At 39.4% G+C, this 19446-nt stretch overlaps 1 long non-coding RNA gene across 1 annotated transcript; it reads right to left on the bottom strand.

The window, feature by feature from the left end:
• Nucleotides 1-11295: 11295 nt before the first annotated feature.
• Nucleotides 11296-19332, bottom strand: LOC307015861. Its single transcript, XR_013801661.1, has 3 exons — nucleotides 18816-19332; nucleotides 18493-18693; nucleotides 11296-15620 (listed from the first exon to the last, which is right to left on the bottom strand). It is a non-coding gene; the product is annotated as an uncharacterized lncRNA (long non-coding RNA).
• Between the last annotated feature and the right edge of the window lie 114 nt (nucleotides 19333-19446).

Genomic DNA, 19446 nt, shown 5'->3' with positions numbered 1-19446 from the left:
TGTGTGTGATGATAAAAGCAACGCTGGGTAGGTGATGCCACCCATGGGACTGAAAACATGATGAGGACTCCCTGTACCTGGACTATGAAGCACAGGAATGCCTCTGACACAGACCTCTTTTTGTGTGTCCTATCTGATCTGAAAAAAAGCAAGAGCTGGCACGAAAAAAAGAGCTCCTACCCCTGATGAATTGAGAAATTAAAAAAAACGTGTTAACTTGCAGATGAAACACTGAACAATCTGAAAACAAAAGCTTTCAGGTTTGGTGTTGCCCCTTCAAATCCTGCAGAGCAGCCTTACATACAGAAGAACCAGCATATGATAAAGCAAGTGGCAAGTGCAGACTTGAAACCCCAAAACAAGTGAGTTGATCCACAACTCTCTGAAACAAAACATGCCACAATTAAGAATAATCTCCATTAAAGAATAAGGTTTCTCAGTTACTTTACACCTTTAAAATAAAAGTGTTCTTCCACAAATTGTGTTTGCAATTTTAATGCATGAAAATCCCACTTGGAAATGTAATCCATGTTAGTCATCATGCATAGTAAGGTATAGACTAATAAAGAAAAGTTAAGGTGGCAATATTGTCCATATCAGGACCATATGGAGTGTATCATCACATCCATAAGGCCACTGATTAAGATAAATCAAAGCAACAATGCACGTTTTCTATTGCCTAAATGAGATACCTGCATAGTTTGTTCGGAATGTAAAAACAACAATGACATAATTATGCCTGATACGATGTGGCGATGATTATACTGTTATGCAAGACTTTAGTTGACAAGGACACAGGTGTCAGTAAGTGTCAATTACTTGGAATACCAGGGAACTATGAGTCCACACACACACACACACACACACACACACACACACACACACACACACACACACACACACACACACACACACACACACACACACACACACACACACACACACACCCTGAGGCTCCACACATTTATGTGTATTAACCATAGGTATTTATTAACATATGGAGGATGTGCGTGACTAACTGTGTGCCAGTGCGTTGGAGGCCTTTCTGCGTGTTTTCTCTTGTTTGGACTGGTGTGTCTGTATTTATCTGTGTGTGTATGTTTTCAGTCCTGTGTGAAAGGTTGCCTGTTAGATTTTCACAATTATTGTGTTGTGTCATGTTTTTAGTTTTGTGTGTTTGTTAGTGGGTGTTTTGCTGTTCTCCTTGTCATGTTTTCCTCCCTGTGGTGTGGTGTGTCCCTCTGGTCTTTCTCCCTGTGTTTCCTCTCTGTCGTTAGTTTCCCTGGTGTGTCTAATTTCCTGATTGTTTTCACCTGTCATCCCTTCTGTGTCTCCTGTGCTCATCAGCGTCAGTCCTACCCCTGATTGTTCCCACCTGTGTCTTATTGTCATGTGTTTAAATTCCCCTGTCTCCCAGTGTTCCTTGTCAGTTCGTTTTTGTCTTTTGCCTTGGTCAGATCTTTGCTCTTGTCTTTTGCCTTGGTCAGGTCTATGCTCTTTTGTACTTTAGAAAAGTTTGTTCCTCACCACGTGAGCGATTATCATTTTGTTCCCAATTTTTGTCATCTCAATTCTGAGATTAGTTAGAAACCTTTTTTTTTGTTCATCGTGTGTATTGAAGAAAATAAAGTATCTTACCAATACTTTACCTCTGTCTCCCGGGTCGTGCAATTGGGTCCTACCTCCTAAGTGTCTGAGTTCTTATCATAGAGTGCCACAGTGACGCGTCCTAAAACCCGGAAGGAAGTTAGCATTTTACCACTTACGGTTTTTTTTTCTAATTTAGATTTATGATTCGAAAATTATAAAAGTATGGTAGACATGTGGAGATTATCCGGCTGAACAAAATGTGATCTGTCTCTTCAATGTGTGTCAACCACAGACCTTATTTCGTGCTATTTTCCAAAATCCTATGGAGAAATTGCATTGGTTTTTGTCGAAGGAACCGGAAGGAGTTTACTTCCGGGTTTTAGGACGCGTCACTGTGGCACTCTGTTGCAGCTTGACAAGTATCAAAGCCACAAGCCATATCTCGCAAAGTTGACGTAATTTAAAGCTAGTGTATGTGTTGCCAGATTTGGATCCACACCTACATTTCACAGACAACCATTTTAATAAATATTTACACAAAAACACAAGAGCATGCAGTGAGCTGTCTATAGCTAAATCCACAGCAACCCTTATAGTGTTTCTAGAGAATGTATGTGCTGTGTTTGCACATCTCAGCTAACTAAGATTCCTTCAAACAACAAACCAGAGTTGCTTTCTAATGAGACTGGCCTGTGGCAGATAGCAACAAAATACAGCTCTGACTTCTGACCCCTATAATGCAGACTGCCTGTATAATTTGTGACCATGAGGTTTAAAGAGATATTACTCTTGACCTCTTTGTAAATGACTCAAAGAAGAGCATAAAGTGGCTAAAATGTCAACAAATTAAGCAGTTAATTTGCTTTGTATGTAATGTTTAGTTGTAATTCATCTCATTTCTTTCCAAGTTCCACACTTCTTTCTAACCCTTACCGTAAAATATAACGCCAGAGGCCTGAATGCTTAAATCTTATGCACAATTTAGCATCATTTGAAAGCAGTAATTTTGCATAGCCTGCCCTACAGACTCTCATATGTGGTGAACTTGAGTTCACTCTTAACCACAGCTCATATTACTGTAAAATTGTCATATTGTGCACATTGTTTCTCTTAATATTACTGGGCTTGCATGTTTTTTATATTTATTTTGTATTTAGCACAAATTAGCTACAAGATTGTTCTTTTATATTTTTATATTTCATAAACTGGTGACATACATCTCCTCATGTTTCTCTATGACAAACAATTCATTGCTTAGTGTTTTCACAAGACTGACATGCTCAAACTAAATATTGAACTGCAAAACTTTCCAAAGCACCGGACAGACTGGCTTTCAGCATTAACCTCAACAACAAAGGGGAAGTGAAACAAAAAACGTGTGTGTGTGTGTGTGTGTGTGTGTGTGTGTGTGTGTGTGTGTGTGTGTGTGTGTGTGTGTGTGTGTGTGTGTGTGTGTGTGTGTGTGTGTGTGTGTGTGTGCGTGTGCGTGTGTGTGTGAGTGAGTGTGTGTTTGTGTCTCAGTTCAGACAGCTGGGAACATCAGGCCCCACCCAGGCACCCACCACTCTCTTCTCATTGGCTGCCGCTGCGCTGTTGTCAAGCAAATTTAAGCACATCTTATCTGTGATGACATCACATGTCCCTTTAAACGGTAGACCGCAGACAAAGTTTAAATGGCTTTATGAGACACAGAGAGCACACCTAGAACAACAACAAGTTTCAGATCTGCCTGTTCGTGGAAGTTTGGTTTACAGTTGGCCTACTTACAGGCTCTTTAAAAAGTTTGTGACAGTGAAACCCTGTGGCAAATTTGCCACAATGCATTTTTTGTTCCAAATGTCTTTTTAGATGTTTACAAATCTCAACAGAGCTTTGCAGTTGTGTTTTTTGGTTATTAAAGAGACTTGTTGGGATTCAAGGGAGACACAGTTGGAGAGGGCAACGAAAAGTCCTTTAGGATTATTTTATGAAAAAGGGAGAAAAGGACTTTCATCTTCTTTAAAAGCAGCTATGCAAAAATAATATTAAGACATATAACATGTCTGGCATGGGGCAGGAGTTCTGTGTACATAGTGTATGTACCACACCAATATTTATGTATATTGTCCTATAAGTATACTCAGAAATCAATTTTGACAATTTCCTGTGTTTATTTTAATTGTTGGAAAGTGGTCATGCAATGCCCCATTCCTATTTAACCATTTTCAGAGTAGGCGATCTTGTTTTGAATCACAATAAGAGCAAAATGAAGAAAAAATAAGGCCAAACTATTTGTAGCCTTTGCATCAGTTGCTGATTGTGGGCTCTTTTTCTACATTTGTGTTAAGTCAAAAATAGTCAGCTCTATATTTTTCCTCGTAAACATGAAATGAATGGGATGGACTTAACTGGCAGAAAAATCCAACATTCTCGTATTTTGAAAAATATGCAGGTTTCAACACTTGGGTGATACAATCTCAACAAAGAAATAAAGAGCTGCGATTTAAGTTACGAGGCGACAGAGCTAACCCCTTGAGCCATTGTGGACAATTATTAAAATCCCTGTGATTAAGTGCTATAAACAGATCATGCCATGATGCAAAACATTGGCAGCCTCTGTCTCATGCCAGTGGAACCACATATCCTATAAACTGAGGTGGCGAGATGGAATCCAGGTGAGAGGGCAGACTGTTAACTCTGGGACATCCAGCCACTGGGTGAGAGGTCACAGTGGAGGGGACCATTGACTGGCATGACAAACTCTGTTGACTCTGCAGCCTTTATTTGTCTGAAGGGATCTACATATGTTTATTCTAGGGCTGATTCTGAAATTATATTAGTTAAACATTGCATTACGGTCAAGAATCAGGCCACTGCATAAATGTTACAATAGACTTTTGAAAATCTGCTGGCACTAATTTGTTCCACTTTTGTAACAATGAGTGCTGCAAGTTATCTCAACCGACCTGCTGCCTGTGTGTTTGATGCAGGTGCAGATCAGATCAGCTGCACGCGCCCCCATGCTCCTGGCAGACGCACACTTCAAAGGCACACAAATCTGCTGTGATGTACGTCGTGCGTGGTTAGAGTTGAAAAGTGTTTCCTGTGTTTCTCAGCTCAGCGGCTGACTGATCACTCCCCACCGCCTCTACATCCTACAGAATTCTTTACTGTACATTTAAACATGCTGCTTTCAGCCATTTGTTTTCCATGTGTTGTGTCTATCGCCATTTGCCAGAGCTTGTCTGACTTTATTTCAGCATGATTCAAAAAAGGCAATCCTGTTAAACAACTACAATAAAATATGCCCCATGCAATTTTACATTACCTTTAGACCAAGCCATCAAACTAGCTATCAATATGATGTTATTTTCAAAATATATTTATCTAAAATGATAAAGATAGTGTTACAAATTAGTTGGGTTTCTTAAATTGTTTTGCTTGAGTATTGGTATATTGGACACAAGAAGGAAAGGTACTATTGATATAACAACCTGCAACAAACTCTTCAATCCTGCAAAGATATACGGCAAAAATGAAAGTACTGACTCGCAGTTAAGGCTTGCTTGAGACAAAAAGCGAACAATAAAGTTCAAGTTTATAAGTTGAAGTTTAAAGAACATTCATATACATGTTCATTTGCTTTAACCCAAAGACTGGGTTAGGCTTGTGCATCTACCTATACATTAGCTAATACTACATGTATTTTTTACAGTGCAGCGGCATCTGCTATTTTGGGGAAGTTTGTCATATTTTCCCTTTTTAACTCCAGAAAAGAAGTCAAGCTAAAAGTTTGTCCTTGAACAGAGTGAGAACTTAATGGGGAGTTGGCTAACCAAATTACCTCACAGTTCCCCAACAACAGGAAACGGCCTTGTAAACTTGGACGTCTCATGGTCACATTTCTTTTTGCTCTCAGAGAAACAAATCTTTGCACTAAATCATGTCACTCCCATACAAATATGCCATTGTATTCAATAGGAATTTTAAAAATAAAGTTTAAATTGCCGAAAAAGTCTGAACAGACACAGCACCCAATCCCACTAAATATGGTTTATTACAAGACACTTTACTTATGTGTCTAAGTGACACTGCTTTCTGGGTTCATCTACTCTAAACAGAAATAAATCAGATTTCTTCCCAGGATTAAAACCCTGATGTTGTACAGGTATACATCTTACTTCTGCTACAGAATGTATACAGCTAGAGATAGTTAGAGCTCAGAGCATGTCTAGCGATAGAGGAGGAAGTCTGTGTGTGAGAGTGTGTGTGTGCACATACGGGAGGAAGAAGTTGAAGGAAGGAGGAGGCGGGGGTGATGGAGCACTGGCTCACGCCGGTTTGCGCTGCTTCTCTCTGGCCCAGCCCCACAGCGAGGTTAGCAGGGAGGCGAATGGATTTGGTGTGGGTAAGACAGGGGAAGTCATTTAGCGCCTCGCCTGCCCTTTGCAGCACACATGCCGGGCAGCTGAAATGCCGCGCAGATATCCGTATCTAAAGAACGCATGCAGAGGCCATCCACCCTCACTGTGTGGAGAACAGATACCAAGGTGTGTCATATGGACACTGGTTTACATTATGAGTACACACATGTGCACACCGACACACACATGTGCAACAAAAGGCATATAAAGGAAGTACTCACTTGCACAAAAACATACATGCCCTGCCCGGTTACTGTCACCGGTTATAACTTTTAATGGATTTCTCTTTTTCATTGAGATTTGAATTCTATTTACACAACACAGAAAAAGCAGAAGCGAAAGAAAAATGAGAGAGACTCTTATGAGTCAGAATATTAAACCATATCAAGCAGAAAATTCTGCATGGATAAGACAAATAAAATGATGATGATCCTATTTTGACACTTCTTAAAGGAGAATTCTGACTCCCATATTACTGAATTGAGTCCATTTCAAACCTTTACAGCAAATGTTATCCATAATCAATGGAATGTAATCAATTTTACACAAGCTTCCCTAAGATGTTGAAACATATACAATATTTCAGTTTTATATACTGGATGCTTGTGCACTTGTTGCAGTCATTTAACCGACTAAGAGCAGGATAATTTACACATGTTTAACTCAAACACCAGCAGAGTTATTTTTGTGTAAAGAGGAAAGAAGCAAAGCCAAGCTTACTGAGAGCTTGGCAGGGACTCTGAGAGTGTGTTTGTTCACACTTTGAGTTTTGGGCCTGCAGTACAACACTGTGCATAACACAATAGACTGATCACTTCAGGCATGTTGAGGGGGGTTTATTTAATGTCTGGAGCATTTACTTCTTCAGTTCATTTGTCTTCCCTAGTGAGAAGAAGGATATTTAAACTATGGTGGCATCCCACAACAACCTTGAAACGCTTAATCTATTAATGTGAAGCATGCAAGGTCGTATTAAACAATGTTTTCAAGAGTTTTTCACTGGACGGAAAACCTCTGACTGTCCGTTGTGCTGAGTTTTGACTCCCTCTTCATGCCAATATTTCAGTCTCTGTCTTGGCGGGATAACCTGATTTCTGCCCAACAAACAGGCTGCTTGTGAATTCTTGAGGCTTAATTTTTACAAGTCCCGGTTCCCTTGTAATATTTACACAAGCCAAAAATTAAAATAAAACAAAGAGATTTGCACTATAGTTGTGGCTGACAACAGACCAGGTGCACGTTATGATCTCAAACCTTACGGCTTTTAAATACAAACAGAACATTTATATTATCAGATTGTAAGTGTGCCTCTCAGGCTTTGGGATCAGATATCAGTGGTTTAACTTTAACGTTTTTGGACTCTTTTCAAGATTTTTGTAAATGAAACTGAATGTTTTGCTAGGATGTCTGAAAGGAAACTGCTTTTCCTGGTGTTAAAAACAACCACTTGGTATTGAATGTACACCCTATTTACATATTCTGTTTTCAGTTCTTCGAGAGGATGCATCTCCCCAGGATTTCTTTCAGCGTTAAATGCTTCAGTGTAAGATGCTCCTCAGAGCTCTGATGAAGGCCCACATGCCTAAACAATAGCATGTTGTTTGACAGGACCATAATAAAGTGGTTCAATGGAGATTGGTCAACTTGGGTGTTCAATGTTGGTTATTTATTTATTTTCTAGGCCTTTTTCCTTATTATAGCAGAAACAACAAAGTACATCTAATGAAACAGCTCTTCAAGAAACTATTACTATAAGGTTTATTTTAAAGTCTGGCAGCTGAAAATATAGAAACTGGGTTTTTCTAAACATTCCCACTGGGAGAATACAGCACACAAAAGACTTTTCTTTCAATAGATACATCTTTATAGAAATGCAATGTCAGGAAAACTGCAATGCATTTGCAAGACTTCTACCTCTCCAGAGGAACAGATCAAATGCAGCTGGAGAGTTATGCAATGGAAAAACTAAAAGTACCGCCTCTATTCTGTCCAGGTGGAAGTGATTTTAAGCTGTGGCAGATGGAGGAAATGTGCCCGACCATGATTCACTTGGATTATGAGGCAAGTTTTTACAATAAATGAGGTGGTAAGGGTTCGATTTGGAGAGAAGACACTCATTAAGGATTTTTGTTTTGGGGCTTTTTTAACATCTAGCTTTCCACCGAGCTTTTAAATTGCAAAAACTAGCTATGCAAATCCTTCCAAACATTCAAACCTGATAAAACTAAATTAAACTAAATGTATCGGTTGGTAAATGTGCTTCAAGTGTCATTCTTAGGGGCATCTTGACTGTCATTTCTGAAGAGTGGGAGAGAGTTTACATTGTTCCATGGGGAAAAGGGGGTTTCACTTTCTGTGAAGCTTCAGAGTTTTTTGGATCAAGAAATAGTAGAAGGGATATAGGATAAATAATAAATAACACCCAAAGTGTTAATCCTTTATCCAGGAAGAGAAGGGTGTGGGGCAAATACAAATGGTTGTTGTGTAACGGAAATATTAGAATCATTGATGTTTGAAAAGCTATAAATAGTACTTTTATGTTTTCCAAACCTGAAACTCCACAAGTATATAGGTAGATAGTTATGTAGGCTCATATTGTATTGAGCACAGCAGCTCTGGGCAGTTACAGCTGTTTACAGCTGCCTTTGGTCACGCATTATAAAACCTGAGTCAGCGCATGTAGTGAGGCTCCTGGCAGAGTTATAGTCTCAGGTCAGAGGTCAGAGGTCAGGAGTTTGACCTTCAGCATCAACGCCTCCTCCCTTGCTTCAGACATGCAATGAGGGCGTTCACAACACTGGGCAGGAGACCCACAAACTGGATCTAGTTGGGGCCACGTTCAATAAATCCTCCAATCTTCCCCGCAGAAAGCAAAGAATGGAAAAGTTAAATAAGAATAATGTGTTTAAGAAGTGTTGCCATTTCCTTCTCAATCATAACTTCAAATGCTGATTTCTTTCTAGTCCTAGATGTCTTTTCAACCGGCACATGGATTTATTTTCAGCCTGAAAAGGATTGACACGAAAAGAAAGGTAGACATTAAAGATCTCCACCATATCTGAAATGGGCATCACTGGCTTATATGGCTCATAAATATCTAAATAAATTATCAAACTTGTTTACAGCATCTGTCTAGCCGCTGAAATAGATTTGGCAGTGATTCACAGTGATCCCATGTTTGCTCTGATGGGTGAAGATATGTATGTAATGTGTATTAATAGAAAGTGTCTGATCTCCACTAAAGGAAGCCACTGGTCTGGGAAAGTACGTTTAGTGTTTGGCAGCTGGCAGAGTCCAGAAATAGTGTCAGTTTGGATGTGCTCTGTGAACGCAGCTTTCATCAGGTTGGGTTCATCCCAGGGATGGAGACACCGCTTCCTCTGACCTCGCTGGCACTTTCCTATCAAGGTTTAATAATAACTCTCACTGACTTAAAAACAAGGACAAATCGCAAAACAACAACGAGGCCCTAGCTAAATTATTTCTCAACGTTGTTTTTACCACCAGTCTTTCTATTTTCCTGCCATAATTTACTCAAAACTCATCAATACTTAAACTACTCTTCCAATCCCAAACCAATAATCAATGCATACAAACCCATTATTTTGTATGTAATCATCATCAGCCTCCTCTTCTCTTTAACAATAATATCATCTGATACCTCGAAGGACTATAGCTTATTTAAATGAATAATTTTACATAAATTGTAAGACATGTTAGGATTAAATATAGAAGCAACATTGGATGTAAATATATAGCATAGTAATGTCATCCTGAGCAGAGACAGACGTCCCACTCCCTCTGTGTGTATTGCAGTCAGAACTGTGCTATGTCTGGGCACACATGCACGCCAGTGGATGTTAGTCTCTGTTTTGGCTCACTTCCTGATTCCTTTTGCAACGTGAATGGTAAAACCTGCCCGTCAGTCCGGGTTCTTCCCAACATCGCCACCACGTTCCTTTGACCTCACTTTTTGGATCCTCTTACACTTCTGGGGAAAGTTTATCCAAAATATTCCTGGTGACAACAAGCGCATGACAGAGCAGTTCAAGAAAAAGTGCAGCCTGAGTCAGAGGAAAGACGAGGAGGAGGAGGAAAGTGAGGAGGGGTATAAAGCCCCGCTAGACTGCCTACGCTGGTTCAGACCGGTTCCTGCCCCCTTCCCTTTCTTCCCGCTTGCTTCTCCTTATATTCCTCCTTTCCTCTAGTCTCACTGCCTTTCCTGTTTTTTCTCCCTCTCTTATTTTAGACTAATTTGATTTAGAGGTATTTTCCTGTATTCTCCTTCCCTCTATTCTTTTCATTACTTTCCCTGTATATTCTTCAACAGAAGTTTGGCTGAAAACTTCCCTCACTATTCCATGATTATGCACAGAAAAACTGGATCTTTATTTTCATTTTTTGTGACGGATATCAATCAAAGTTTGAAGGTGATTGTGTCTCAGCAGTTTGAGTGAGTGAAAAGAAGAAGAAGTGATGAAGAAGCAATTTTATAAAATAAAAGTGTGATGTGTGTGTGAAAGAGAAGAAGGAACTATAGAAAGACCCAGATATAAAGAGCCTTTCTTCTTATGCTTACACTCAAAGTGGAAGGTCCGAAATAAAGATTAGTATACTATGCTGCAGAATCACCTCATGCATATATGGAACAAAGTAGAGCAGTATCAGTTATATGTCAAATCTAAGTTTGTTTCACAGGTGTAGTTGAGAAGAAAACGTCTTTGTCTTGAGGCTAAACAGAGAGGAAATAGTGGTGAAGGTTAACGGCTGACTTCTACTGCCAGCTGTTGATACTGGAACAGAGATGGGTGGGTTTTCATATTTCTCAAGACTTCAGACCCTGGCTTTTCCTCTGAGCTGCAGGCTGTGTTCACCCGGAGGAGGCTGAGACGCAAACACTGTGAGGCTGAACAATGTTTCCGCCTCCAGGCTGCCGGCCAGGCAGATTGGAGACTGTCTGTGGTGAGATCTGACGCAAAGCCAGAGCACAGCCAGCGGAGATGAAATACTGTTGACAGGTTCTTAAACCAAATATATACTTTTGTATCTTCTGTTTTCAGAACAGCGCGTCCGTGCATTATAGTGAAACCCAGATTAGGGCTCGTGTTCACTTCCCAAAAGCATGTCCACAAGTGTTCCCACTTCATTTGGAACTTTTGGGAAGTGCAGAGACACAACAGTAGCAACCATCAAAAAAGGAGACACCACACAGACATTTTACTCTATGTTGCACCTTAACATTGGAGCACACAAATGGATTCAAACAAGCAACAAGTTTTTTCTTTCCAAGTTCTTTATTGGCTCTTCACAAAAACATTGTCAACAAGTCTCAACAAATAAATGCATTCTAAAAGTTGTTAATGAAGTTTTCTTTAATGTAGAATACTGTGCACAAACAAGCAGCTCTGGTGACTAGGAGACATCCGATAGGTTGACTTACTAAACTATGGCTTGTTTACAGTATGTGAGAAAGCAGGCTGATCCACTGAGCATGTTGACTGCATACACAGCATCTGATAATGCAGGTGACCGACATCACTTATTATAGTGCACTGCCTCCCGATGTGAAGTTGATTCTTTCTGTCCATCCATGTTCGTACTTTTATTGGGAGTATCAGTGATAAAACAGAACAGTCTGTTTAATTCAGAAAATGACCTCATCTTACTGTAGTGAAGTCCTTAAAACAAGCAAAAGGCATATTTCCCATCCCTACCTTTAAATGTATTTATTAACTTAATCAATTTAAAGTTTTGAATTTGCACAAACTGTATATTATTGAAAAACTCCAAGTGATGTAAAAAGCAAAAAACAATTCATTCAGGAATTCGAATCTTTCACTTGATATTTCTGGGTATACGCGTTAGCTAAAAAGGTATAAAGAGTAATAAGGGCCGTAGCTGAAGTACTTGACCTAAAGTTTTATCAACAACTCAAAAGTTGCAAACAATCTTAATATGACACACAATCATAGAACTAGAAAAATCCCAGTCATTATCACACTTTGTCATTGTTTCCCATCCAGCACACAGTTGTTATCACAGGTTGTCCTATCGAAAGGAGATTGCTCCACCTGTTGAAACACAGGACCACCAGCACTCTGCAGCTCTATGTTTACCGGACAACATTGATCTCCTTCATTTCCGGGCCCATCTGCGATTTTAAATATTTGTCTTACCAAGATAGGTGTAGACAATATTTTTCTCTATTGTAGACAACAGCGAGTATCGACTGTAATGACACACTGAGTGTTTAAAGGTGAGTCACAGGTAGCACAACAAACAAGAGACAGGGAGCTGACACCAAGCACTTCCTGTCTATACATCAACATCATTAATTGTCTCAACACAACCACCAATTTAACTCCTCCACCCATAAGCAGACTAGGGAGAACTGACAATCATAGTTTGTACTTATTGCGTGTAACCACGACATGTAAGTAATAAACATAACATGTTATCATACAATCCCCTGTAATAATAAAGAGATTTCAACAGATCACAGGCAAAACAAGAAGACAACTTGTCAACGTTTATAATTGCCATTATGAGATTTTTGGCAATTTTATAGAATAAACATTGGAAGAGGGACATTTTCCCCTTAAAATATACAAATTCTACAAAAAACATGTGAAGATCTGTGATTGTAACCGTCACTTTGTTAAAGAACAAACAACCTAAGACTTGCAAGAAAAATCTCAGAATAACTTTAGAGGAGGAGGATCAGTGTTGTTTAATTTGTTGCTTCTAAAAATGTTGTTCATTTGTGTGTATGAATTATACGTTTTTGTTTTTGTATGATTTTAGTAGAATAAATTATATAAAAAATAATAATAAAAAAAAAAAAGTCTTTGATAAAAAATAAAACAACAAAGGACACTTACACTTTAACAGTGAAGAATCATACCTGAGTCATTTCAATCACATGGCCTTTGCCAGCACTAAAACATCAACTGAGACGGATTCAATTACTGGGACACATGTTTTAAAATGGATGAGTCTGAGTGACATCCATGTAAATAATCCGTGGCAGTACACATGCAGTAGGAGTCATCCAAACCACTCAAAGTATCATAAACACTGCAACAGAACATAAAGTACTGGATCAAAGACACATAAACTCTATGTTCTGTATTATACAACACAACAAATGTTACTTTACGGCGAAAGTAGCTCTCTCTAGACATGGAATAAGAAAGTTGCAAGGAGGCAGTAGTAAATCATTCGTTAAGGCAAACACAGTCTGAATGAACCCGCACTGCCATTTCAGTCGTTCATTCTCAGAAACTGGAAAAGCTTTCACAGAATGAAAACAAATCTATGAAACTGAAACTGTGCTCAGTTTATGAGAAGAGCCTTAAATAAAAGGAATTAATATTGGCATTATCTGACATGATGTTGTGGAATTCCAATCTGTGAAGCCCATTCAATATAAGGGGATTGTCAATAAAAATGTACTTCACAAAGTCATAATTTTAAGCTAGTGTTTGGACTACCACAAACATTTTGTGTCTTTGTCAGAACAAAGCTCTATATCCAGCTTTGATCAAAGGTACAGTGGTTGATGTTGAAGAAGAAGAAAGGTGATGCCGCTCTTTCTTAACCGAAACTAGCTTCCATAGCTTCAATACACTGCAACCGTACAATCATTCCCCAAACACCAAATTGATCAGGTGATTACTCAGGTGATTACCTCAGGTGATTACTGATGCCTACACATGGCACTGTAAACATGATCAGAGGCTGTCGGTACAGAACATCGTGCCCTGTCAATCCTTTGGCAAAACTCAAACAATATCCCTGTCACAGAGGTACTTTAAGGGAGTTTATCAGGCAAATGAGTGTGAGTATTACTTAATATAGTAATACAAAAAAGACCAGTCTGCCATCTGTGATCATCTCCATACTTCACCTGAGATGACCTATTTACTAACTGTCTCATCAACCCCTACCAGCTTCACCCAGATCACTGCCGTGCTTCAATGTCAACCCTCACTGCAAGTTCAGCCCATGTGTGTTTGTGTGTGTCGCCCATAGTGCAGACGCTGTGTCACACACTTACATAGTCAGCATAGCTCCCTGTTTAAACAGCTGACCCCCCTCCCTCCCCCACCACCTGCAGCTCTCCGCTCCACAGATATCAGCTGGAGCTACTGAGTCAGAGCAGGAAACCGTCTGAACTTCCTAAAATCACACCTGCAGATGACGATGATAAGGAAGAGCTAAGGAAGAACAAATCATTACCTCTTCACATTATTTATGAGATATAGCCTTAACAAAATTACCAAATGCTGAGAGGACACAAGCATGTACCTGCCACTGCATTGCAGCTCACATGACTGTGACCTGGCAGTCCCAGATATCCCTTACCAGGAAAATCCTTACAAATACCGACTTATTTTTTGAAATCTTTAGCATGGAAGAATCTGTGGTAAAATGGTCTTATAGGCTAATATGACTCTATTTTTCTTTGGTGCAGCAAAAATAAAATGTTGGAGGGTCTTGATAGATGACGAGTGATAATACAGTATGCCATGTGCTGCAATGTCCCGGCCCAGGGTTTGTGCCATGTCATAATACACATATACTGTATAATCTCTTTACACTTACATTAAGCATTGAAAAATACATTTGTCATTTTCTATTACACATGACTGAAATGACCACATAGTATACCCGAGGGACTACAGGTGAGTCTTTTTTTAACAAAACAAAAAAACAACAACATTACTTATCCATGACTGACCTGTAGGACTCATATCATTATGTCACTGATATATCTATTCAAGTTATTTTGGTATACTTTAAACATATTTATGACTACATTCCACCTGTTTTCTGGTTAAAGGATGATAAATTATGAGGTCTGTTTTGGTTTTTGTCTCCACAAATAGCCACCTATAGTGTTTGCTGTCAAGCCATCAACAGTACAATAACCTTTAATGACACCCACTCATAACCTCAAGGCCGCAGCAGGTTGTATTTGTGATTTGGGTGTTGCCCTCAAATAACTAGTCAGTATAACATCAGCTGATGTGTCAAGACTTCTCAAATTGTTGCATGATTCTGTTTGGGAACATTAGGTGTTTCTACTGGTTTTGGATCTCGTTCCTTTTATGTCTCCATACAAACAATGGCTCCATATCTCCCAGACTTTCTACAAGGGGATTCAGATATAAAAATTAGTTTGCTGAAACAACAAAAGCTGGGCACGGCCACAAGGTCATAAAGATAGCTGGGCCTCCTTCTTGCTGGCTGTTATTACGCCTGATCATTCGCAGACTGATAGCCAGAATAGCTGAGTGACAGATAACCAACCTGAAATAACCGGCAAAATTGATTTCATGTTTATTATGCTTTGAGGGGTTATATCGAGTAGGCATTAGGCAAGCTCCATTCCCTATCATAACCTCCATCACTGACAGAAAACTGAGGAGATTTACTCCAATATACATGATTTAGATATGATATAATGTTTTGATTATAGAATAAAGGTTCTTTAGATCCTACCATTTAGCGTTCATACATTTGTTTTGGAGTATTCGAGTGGTGGTGGTAAACACATGGAGATGATGGGGGTCTTACCAAGTGAAGACATTATTGCTGAGACGAACACCATGTCAAAAAGCCCTGAAATGACAGCAGAGAGGAGCCCAGAAAGAATTAATTTCAGAAACTAGCAACATAATGAATTAACAGAGCTCATTCAAAAATCCAACAGGTTTAACTGAATTACAGAGACACCCAAAGTCTGCTGACCTTGATGACCACAGGAGAAATAAGCACAAGTGGAGAAAACACACACACACACACACACACACACACACACACACACACACACACACACACACACACACACACACACACACACACACACACACACACACACACACACACACACACACACACACACACACACACACACACACACACACACACACACACACACACACACACACACACACACACACACACACACACACACACACACACACACACACACACACACACACACTTTTGTATCCAAGGAATAGCAATCACCACCATCAATTACTGATGCATTTTAGATTAGTTATTCGGTTATTAAGAGCTACTGAAAGATGGCAATGACTTTTCCAAGACTGTACAGTAGAAGTTTTCGTTATCAGGCAATGGGGTCTCCATGTGGAGGAAGGAGACTTAAGTGTGGCCACATGTTGACCTCTTCTGTCAGCTAGCAGTTAAGTATCTACAGCTTTGGAAACAAGACTAGAGCTCCCTCTTGTGTACAAAATGAGAGGAAACATTAAGGGTTTAGGGTTCAAAAACCTTAAAAAAATGTATTGTGATATTTTGCCAGTTGATCCTATTAACAGTAACAGTTATCAATCCAAAGTAAAAGAGTTGGTTGAGCATTCCTAGAATACATTTTACATTATGTTTTGACTAATCATTAGACCCTGCAGTGGCCTTCTGACAGGCTATCTAGTACCCTGAAGATGCATTTCATAAACGGACGAAAAGAGCTTTCAACTGATTGCAATGTTTTCCCGTCAGCGGCGGTATTTGACGCTCAGGGAAACACCGCATCCGTCCATGTCGGCGGCAGTTAAAGGCAATGTGAGCTTCCATTCCCATTGGATAACGGAGAATTTTACACCCGGAAGTAAGAATTCTCCTTACTTTCGATTGATTTCACAGTGATATCTGCACTACTCATCAACTCAAAAACACCAGATTATCCTTGTTAATTACACAACATTGATTGGTTTAAATTGTGTACAATGCTTTTGTGTTTTTCCCCTTCCATTCGGAGAAACAAGTATTTGTTCGGAGTTTAGGATGGCAGAAGACACTACACTACCCATAATCCTCAGCTATCGTTTGGGACTACAGCAGCCGCTTTGCTTGACAAACCCTGTGATTATTCCTCAAGCTCTGTGATTGGATGTTGGAGTGGCAGTGCGCCAAGGTTACCCCGAGCGTCAAACTGCACTTTGAAACGGAATCAATCGATCAATCAATAGGATACGGCTGTAGTAGGCCTAGGGCCTTTTAGTCGCTCATAAATACGTAGATCACTGTTCTTTATATACTATGGATGCTGGCAACAGTCACATAGTCCAAAGTGAAAGTGATGTTAGGCCAGTAATAGTCGAGGCAGGACTTGAGACAGTTAACAGTCTTGGATGTGACAACGCTTTCTGGCAGATCATTCCACAAGTCAACCACACGCAGGCTGAACAAGTTGTGGCGGATAGTCAGTCTTGAGTACTTTTTCTTCAACTTGAGGCAGTGTCCACGAGTCCTGGTGTTATAATCCCGTTGTAGTGGGCATGATGTTTTGTAGATGTTGTGGAGTTATTTTAAAACTTCGATCATATCTCCCCTCGCCAGTGGAAAATATTTTAGGTGGGGCTATGGCAATGGTGACCAAACGAAATATTTTTTTCAAAACTTCCAAACACCTTGTCCTGGACATAGTTTCTACAGTATAAACTGTGCAACAGTACAGTAGGCCATAAACTGCAGAACACTGGTGCTTTGGGAACACTCAAATGATTTAATTCCCATTTAAAATCAGGAGACTAAATACGAACATTGCGTGTGTGTGTGTGTGTGTGTGTGTGTGTGTGTGTGTGTGTGTGTGTGTGTGTGTGTGTGTGTGTGTGTGTGTGTGTGTTTGTTTGTGTATTTATCGGCCTGTTCGTTCGTGTGTGTGTGTGGTCTGGCTTTAACTGCCAGACCAAGAAAAAAGTTATGGAAAAATTATTTGTTTGCATTTTTTTTATCAAATGGGCCACAAATAGCCACAAACAATTTTAATTTTTTTTGACTGACAGTTTTGTTTTTATGAGCTTCTGCCAACTGGTCGAGCTGGCCTTTTATGGTAAAAGTGCATTTTCAAGAATCATCATACAGTACAGTATTTCTACGCATCAAACTCAAATAAAACACAAACTCAAATACATGTTTTTTCTTTTATGGAAAATGAGCAATATATACAACCAGATATATTCATAAAAGATAATAAATGATAATTGTAAAAATAAATAAATGGAACAGTAATGAAGTAAAAAAGTAATGTAAAGTGTTTTTCATAATAAAAAAAATACTTGCTCATCTTACTGTATGCTGAATTGGCCTAACAAGAAACCACTGGCCTTACAGCAAATATCTATATCCTGTGTTGGCCTAACTTGCTCATCTCTGTGCAACTTTGGGCTGAATGCCATGCATGAAAGGTGCTATATCAATTATTATCACTCTTTCACTCTGAGACTCATAAGGCAATAGGCTACTAGATGTAGTAATATTACCATATTTTATTGGAAAACATCTCTGAAACTCTGAAAAAGTCATTTTGCTAGTTTACCATAAAAGACCAAATCGACCAGTTGGTTGAGCATATTTTTCCCAAAACTAATTACACCCTTGTTAAAACTTTTTTTGTGGATCATGTTATCTAAATATGTTCAGTTAGTGCTCTGACACTAAAATATGTCAAAATTGATATGGTTACCTGCTTTGACCCTTCCTCTGAAAGTGGAGAGGACTGAGGATTCTTCACTGGGGTGAGGCCATGGATGGGTGAGGCGGGGTCTGTTGTTCCCTCAGCCACCAGAAAACAGCTGCAGTACCCCGGGAAGCCCTCTTCGGAGTCAAAACCCTCCAAGATTTCTCGCCTTCCACTTCCCCGGTAGCCTGTGCCAGCTATCATAAGCTAACAGATGATTGTTTGTATTGCGTTAAGACTATCATAGTTAACGTTTTCTAATCACACTTCATTTCAAGACACCGGAATTGTTTTTAATGTTAAACAAATACAACTTTAAAAGCACTTACTCGCTTTCAGGACCGCAGTCCTAGTAGCTACATGCTACTCAACTAAGGACTAGGCCCAGATCCTTTTTGGTGTGAAACCAAATCTCCCCCCCCTATCGGCATAGTTCCGTCCATCTACTTCCGAACCAAGGGACATTATTTCGTAAAAATTATGTATTGAAGTCAATGGGGAGAGAAAGATTATCTTTCGATCCCGTTTGAATTGTGCCACGAATTACACATATGATGTTTGTCAATCTTAAAAAATAATTTCCATGTAAAAAAAGTCACAGTTTGTCGTAAAACTGTTGAAATATAACACTATGAAAAATACGCAACTAGAAAGACTACAAATCCCAAAATCCCGGTCCCGCATGTTGGTTCTTACGGAACCGACTAACTCCCCTTTTGTGCATGTACAGCTCTCAACATGCCCAGACTTGTAGTGATTTTCACCTCTTTTAATACTTTTCACCTCATTCTGAAAGAGAGAAGTGAAATGTGCCAACATGACGGCCGTCTTGGTGTGTGGTGCGAGACGGGAAATGTAGTTCATTGAGCGGTTTCACACCAAAAAAAGTGTTACTTCACAGTTTTACGACACATTTTCATTTTTTTTGACTTTCAAAATTATCTTTTAAATTGATAAACA

Source organism: Notothenia rossii, assembly GCF_949606895.1.
Source record: "Notothenia rossii genome assembly, chromosome: 1".
Classification (NCBI taxonomy): domain Eukaryota; kingdom Metazoa; phylum Chordata; class Actinopteri; order Perciformes; family Nototheniidae; genus Notothenia; species Notothenia rossii.
The sequence above is the reverse complement of the archived record's forward strand: the minus strand, read 5'-3'. Positions and strand labels throughout refer to the sequence as shown.